We start from the raw sequence: 8,062 nt of genomic DNA, 5'->3' as shown, positions 1-8,062 counted from the left end.
TGCCAATATAAGCGTTTATCAAACTAATTGAAACTTAACTAAAAAAGTAAACTACATTTTGAACAGCTAAGCTCATTTAAGTTTCAAGCTGCTATTTAATTTCATCATGTAAACTTTTTTTTTATAAGTACTTAAAAAATACATTCATGCAAACTTGGAAACTGAATTAAAACAAAACTGACATATATCTGACTAAAATAAAGTACAACTTTAAATTTAACTTCCGTAAAATTGTTAATCTCAGTTCAACACGCTGACATGTGTTATGAAGCTTTTTTCCCTGTGACTGCAATGTGCGATAGAGCGTTAAGTTTCGCGGTTTTTCTTTTTACTATTAATCTTCTCTTTTTGACAAATTTTGAAAATTTGAAAGGTCTTAAATCGTTCGTGATTAAGAACATCATTTTGAATAAATTCGAAAAATTAACATTTTATTTTTATTTTTTATACTTAAAGGATATTTTTCAGGTATAATTAATTTTTGTTATATAATATTAAAAAATCAAATACTAAACTTAATCTTAATTACTTATATCACATTGATAGACTGAAATAGTCATAAAAAAACTGTAAAAATTACTACTTGGTCAATCATCAATAAAAAAATGTTTTTAAGTATCTAAAGGCGTGTAGTTTATTCTAAAGTAACTTGTTCACTGAAAATTCTGAATCATTATAAATAAATTTGCTTTATTGAAACTAAATTAATTTTTTAACGTTACATTATAAGCATATAGTTTTTCGTAAACCAAAAAGTTTAAAAACATAATAACTTTGCTTAAAAACATTAAAACCGTAGTTTTTTCCAAGATAAAATATGTTTATTTAGAAAATCTAGAACTTTAATTGCTTAAAAATTCTAAGTTTAAGCGTTTTATTTTTAACAAATTAATTTTTTTACTGTATTCACATAAGTAAGCACAATTTGGCCAATACTTCAGTTATACCATTTTAAAGCTTTTGCTGTTACCACTTTCAAATAAGTAACAAAATACCATTACTGCTGTTTTTTATCTAAAAGTTATAAAGTTTATTTACTTTAGAATTCAGGTCAAAGTTATGCATTGTTCGTTATACTTTTGAGTTAAAACAGTTATTTTTAAAGATAATCACCATTGTAAAGAACCATTATATAAAGTTAATCTACATCAACCAATTTGTAAAAAGATTATGCCAATCGTAAAAAATGACTAATACAATACCATGAAATAAGATTTTTTTTTAATACTTAGCTTAAACTTAATACATACTATTTAATACTAAGATCTTAAAGCGTAACGCATTAAAAAAATCGTTAAATAGACGCGCCATTCAGTCAAACTTCAAAATATAACTGAAAGAGATGATTATTTAAATAGTAAAAAGAAAAACCGCGAAATTTAACGCTTGATTGCACATTTAAGACTAAGAGAGAAAACACTTCATAATATTTGCAGCATGTTGTATTAAGAATTTACAGAAGTTTAATCGTAACTTAAATGTGTTAAGTAACAGATGACGTTTTGCCTGAATTTTACATCGTTTATTAAAATATTGTTTTTACTAATGTTATAAAGATTCAAAGTGTCAAACTTATTTTTTACAAACTAACAAATATAAAGAATGATATAATTTAAAAATTTATTTAAGTTTCGAAAGTATAATTGTTTAGTAGTAAAATAAAACAAAGTGTTTAGGCAAACATATTTACAGTCTAGAGTTTACTGTTGTCATGTATTTTAAAAATTAAAAAGATAATAAAACATTAATTAAAATAAATTTAAGCTTTAGTTACTAATGAAAAATAACAACAGCCATTATAAATTAATATATAACACAATATATTATATGTTTTGGTTTTTGGTTTTAGTTAAAACACAATAAAGGTTTTTGCTGCCAAAACCTTACAGTATGAACAACTTTATTTAAGAATTTAAAACATGTTTGCACTTTTTGTTTAACTTGCATTATTGAAACTACATTAATTTTTTAACGATACATTAAAGACCTTTAATTTTTTCGTAAACCTAAAAATTAAAAAAACATAATAATTTTGCTTAAAAACATTCAAAACCGTGTTTTTTGCCAAGATTAATTATGTTCATAAAGCAAAAGTAGAAATTCAATTGCTTAAAAGTTTTAAGTTTAAGCTTTTAATTAAACTAAAAAAAGCTATACTTTTCGGTGATTTACCTAAAAAAGTTGTAGTTTAAAATTTTACGATTGTAGCTTGAAACTGACAAATTTATTTTAGTTTAAGTACATGAAACTATATTTCAATTAAAATTTGAACTAGCTTATTAGTTTAGGTACATTTTTATATGTCATGACAAAATGTAATTAAAATATTTTTATTTTTGTATTTGAATATCATATCCTAAAATATACATACATTTTTAAAAACTTCTCATACCTCTTAATTATCATGTGGAAGTCATATACAGCAAGTATAAAACTTGAGGAAGCATAATTCAATTTCGGTCAAAATGACCTTTAAAATAAAAGGTAATGGTTTTAATTACGCTTACGTTGTAACATATGATCAGTAAAAATATATACTTGATTAGTGTAATTCGTACTATGTTAAATTTTATTCAAAAATAGTTATATTAGACTGTAAAAATATGTATTTAAATAGTTAGAAAATTTTGATGGTTGACCTAAAGTACAAAAACACATTTTTTATAACGAGAACAGTTAATTGAAAAAAAAAACTGTGTAAATTAGAATTTCTGTATCTAATTAGTGTTTTACGTTTTGCAAAACGTATATATAGATGTAATAACTTCCAAATTTAGAATTATAAAGTATAGTTGTTTCTAAAACACAAATGACATTTTAAAGTTGCTGAACGGAAAATAATTACAGAAGAAAGCAAAATTACAGGAAATTACATCGAAAACGTCAAATTTTATGAAATTTATAATTAAAAAAAGTAAGGTGTTATTAAATATAACTATTTAAACTTCAAGCAAAACTTTTTATAAAGTTTTCATGAAAGCAATCTTTTATTAAACTGTATACTTTGTGTTTCTTCATGCTTAATAAATATTTTTTTTTATTTAATGTTGTAAATACTATGCATTACATAAAATCTGCTGCAAACATAATTTATTGTTTGTTTTATAATCAGCTGATTAGTTTCTACTGACTTTTTAAATTACGTGATGAACAATAACACTTAATTAGGATATTTAAACGTTGAGAATAAGTTAAAATACTTTTGCTTTAAAAGTCTATTGTACAATAAAAAGTAGGTGATATAATAATAAACATACTTTCTCTATTTCAAAACGATAGTTCTAATGGTACTAAAAGATTTTTTAAACAGGAAGATAAGTCGTGGAGAACATTTAAACAGATAATACAAAAATTTATTTAATTCATACCTTATACTTTGAATTTGAAATGTATACAAAACGTTTAACACCAAAATAAAAGTCTCTTATTTTGAAAGTTTGTCAAAAGGTATTAACCATACAACCTTAATATAATTAAATTTTTATAAAAAAAAAGTGAAAATGACTATTGTTATACTTAGTGTGTTTTACTATAAACTTAAAAAAACAAAAAAAACCTACAAGCAAATTTGTTTTAAAATCAATTTAAAAGTATAAACTGTTGAATCAGTACAGATTATAATGGTAAAAATATAATAATTGTCTAAACCTTAGACTCTAAGGTTTTTTTTCACGTGTTAACCACTTTTTAAAATTTAATTCTGGATTTTATTGTAATTTAAGTTTTTTTATCTTCATTATATACATTTTTACAATAGTTTACAAGTAATTTAAAGTAAGATTCTTTAGGGCTAAAAAAATGTTTTGTTTAAATGAAAAAAACATTCCTATTGGATTTAATTTTAGATTTTTTAAAGTATTTGTTTACGTATAGTTCGGAGCATACTTTAAAACGTGACATAACATTTAATAAATCTTAATTACCATTTTAATTGAGAATAATTTTTTACACAAAAGGTTTGCTATATGAAGTAGTTCCCTCAAAATTACCTCAAAAAGTAGATACTAAAATTTAAATTCTTTGCCTAAAATGTAGAAAATATCCTATGCATTTTTCTATAATAACAAACAGATAAGCATAAAAAATGTTCATCTTTAATTTGAAAATATTAGTTCTGTTATATCTTTTATAAAAGTCCTTTATCGTAAAATAAAAAATTGAAAGTTAAGTGTTCAATGTTTTATATAAGCTATTATTTTTTTATATTTCTTAGAAATAATAGACAATTTATAAGTTGCTTTTGATCATTTTAATTATTTAAAACGAAAAGTTACTGATTTATGTATTTGACAATATTCATGTTTAACTACTTAATCTATACTTGTCTGAAACAAAATAGCTACTTCTATGGTAATGAAAGTTTAAGAAATAAACAGCTTGATACAGTTTTTCGAGTCTATCTTCATTTTTAAGTTTTTGGAAACAAAGATTTTTCGATACCAAATTTATTAAAATGTATTTAATAAATTTTTCATATAAAGCTTAAAAAGTTTGTTAGAAAAAACATTATTATTCAGTGATAAGGTAGTTATAGCTATGTATTTCGTAATAAAATTTTCTTAAAAGTTAAAACTTTAAAAATATAAACAAACTGCTCTAATACAATAAAACAAAGTGTAGTTGTAGTAGCAAATGAAAATAATTTAAATTACAATCCTACCAAAATGTATTAGTTTCATGTCTTGTGATACTTTCTATAATCTTAAATGTTTTTAAACAATAATAATTTGTGTTTTATTCTGTACACTGAAAAGCTGAATTTTGAACAAGTTCATCGAATTACAATACAAGTTATCCTGAATTGCTAGTCTACGTTAGCTATTAGTAGCAAAGCATTTAAAACTTACCCCACAATCACAGCATCATTTAAAACTTAAAAATTAATCTAAAACAACTTAGAAAATCTAATTTAAATATAGCTTTAATATTACTAACTTTAATACAAATATTTTTTATACAAATATTTTAAACACATTTAAAAAAAATCTACAAGTGTTAGTACATAATACAAACAGTTACAAAATAGTATGAAAATTTGAATTTAACAAATTTATTTAATTGTTTTAAACTGCTTTTTGTATAATTTAAAATAAGCTTTTGTTATAGATTAATTTATTTATAAATCTAACACTTTAACAACCTACAAGTTTATATAGAAAAAGTATATTTTTACTTTAAGTTTGTAATTCTCTTAAAAATTTAAACAAGATTTGTTATAAATTATAGTGTAAAACTTTCAAATTTCAGTAACAACTAATGCTCAGTATTAGACAATACACAAATTCATTTAAGTTTTGTTTAGTTTTATTTTTATTACAACCTGATGCTGTCTAATAGAAATTTAGTAATTTACAATAAATTGTTAGCCAAAGACTTATCTTTTTAAACCATATTTTTAGTTATGTAAGCTTCTTATACATTTTGTTTTCTATTAAGAACTACTTGTTCTAAAATTGAATAAGAAAATTTCCTATAAACTGATGTTGCTTGAAATTTGTAAACACTAGAAAATTGTTCACTAATAAAACATATTAGCAAAAGAATTTATTTCTGTATCAATAATAAAGTAACATTTTTTACTTTTTAGGAGAAAAATTACCGCACGCAACATTTACTCCACATAAAGTACATAAGATAGTTCTTATTGTTAAAAACTATATACATTTGAGTACCTAACAACACGTGAACAACTTCTATGTAAAAGTAATTATATGTATGATATATAGTCTAATAATTTAAGAAAATAAGCATAATTTCATTATAGTCTGAACTACTTTTAAAAACAATTTTGATTTATTATAATAGTATTATGAGAAAACTATAAGCAATATTATATTCTAAAAATAGCGTGAATATTCATTTATGATGAAACAAAACTGATTTTACAACTTCAATATATTAAGAATAAAACTACGTTAATAATTAACTTGGTTTTTAAATTTAACTAAAAAGTGTTTTTATGAATTTTATTTATACACAAAAAATAAATTAATAACAAAATATGAAATTTGTTAAAAGTTTTGAATAATAAGCCTCTTGTTTAATATACTGAAATAAAGTTTTCATTGTAGTGTACAAAACTAAAATAAAGTTTTTTTTTTTAGTTTAAACACTTTCATACTCTTCTTTCTGTTAACAAAATAATTTGAAATTAATTTATTTATAAACAAAAGTATTACGATGTTAGACTTGTGTGACAAAAAATTAAATCTATCATAAAATAAAAAAGTTATTTGTAGATTTATTTTTATTTTATTCCAAACAAATTGACAGTAAACAGTTTTTAAGTAAATGTTTAAAAAAAGTATAAAACTGTTTCATTTGATGCTAAAAATTTTTTTTAAACGTTATTTTTCTAATTAAATTTTTGCTCAAAGTTACAATAAATATTCTTAAGTTTGTATAAAATAAATAATACGTGTTTAACACTTTAAATTCTAAATAATACTAATTTTTTTAAATTAATTGTTTAAATACTAAATAAAATATATATTCATGTACTTAGTAATTACTTTTCATTGTGTGGTTAAAATCGTGTAAAATAAAGTATCTTTATGCTGTTTGACCTCTGTATGACACCTGAAAATAGTCGAAAGAAATATAATTGCGGCAAAATTTGTACCAAAAGACTGAAACTACATTATAATTGTCAAAACCTGACAAAATTTATATTAAAAAACAGAAACTCATAACTTAACTATGCTGCTAATGTGTGTGATTTTTTAAGGTAATTTTTTAAGCAAAATAATTTAAGTAAGTTTTGTTATAAATATCTGTTATAAACATTTGGAAATCGAAATCTCAAACGTTTTTTTATTATATCCGATCCTTAAAAAATATTTAACCATAACTAAAGATTAAATAACTTTTTAATTAAGTAGCTGGTATAAAAAAACAACGGAGTTTAAATGTTATCATTAAACATTGAATAAAAATGTAAGCCAAGAAATTTCAGTTGTAAATAACTTAAATATTATGTACCGTACGATATTTACATTTAAATTATTTATTTCCGAGCCAAATATCTTTAGGTTTCAAGATTATATATAGGAATATATAAAAATCGTACTAAACTAGTATGACTTTGGAAAACATTTCGGAAAAAAAAAATTTCAAGTAATGAAACCAAAATTTATTCACAAAAATGATATAATATTAATGCAAACGATATTTTAATTATACTTACATTGATAAAAAAAAATTGCAGTAACAATTATTCTAGTATTTTATCTTTTAGCTATCTAACTGTTAAATAAAATCAAAAATTATTAATTATAGTTTTACCAAAAGTTCAATACATTTAAATTTTCTTGTTAGTATTAAAAAATTAAAAGTAAACTGTTGTGAATTCTTTTGTTAATTAAGTTATTTTTACTTACATTTAGGTTAACCACTACAATAATCTTATTTATGTTTATTACTAAATTGTCTTTTAAAACCTTTTCTTTTTCTTAAACTAAGTAGAATTCTTTTAGCTAAGGTAAATTATTTATCTTTTCGATGCGTTTAACATCAAATTAATCTTCAACCACAATCTCCAGTTTAAACCGCCGAAATATCTCTTATAAGCGCTACTCACGCGACAGTTTGGTCTTATTGTTTCCATTTTTGTCCTAATTAGATTATTATCGGATATAAACTACAGAAAAATTGGATAAAACTTTTTTGCGTACTTTTAAGCTGCTATGAAACTGTTTAATTAACAGTGTTTGACTTTATACGGATTTTGTGACCACATAATTTGATCCAATTCGTCAAGCTTGTACAAAATCATTTATATCTTCTCATATTTATAAGTAAAGGTTGGTTTTTTGTTTTATAAATTTTGAATTTTGGTTGGAGTTTAAAGTCAACTAGTTTCATATTGCTTTAAATAGAAACTACCAGACACTTATATTAATCTTTAATAAAAAATAAAAAATTGTTAGTTTTTTAATACTGTTGAATAGAAAAAATTTAAAGTTATAATATTCTATCGATTTGTAAAATATTAAAACTAAAACATACAAATTAATAATTTAATATGCATAGAGTATCTCTAAGTAATTTTTTGTTAGTAAAT

This window comes from Thalia democratica, chromosome 4 (assembly GCF_965202585.1).
Source record: "Thalia democratica chromosome 4, ktThaDemo2.hap1.1, whole genome shotgun sequence".
Lineage (NCBI taxonomy): Eukaryota > Metazoa > Chordata > Thaliacea > Salpida > Salpidae > Thalia > Thalia democratica.
The sequence above is the reverse complement of the archived record's forward strand: the minus strand, read 5'-3'. Positions refer to the sequence as shown.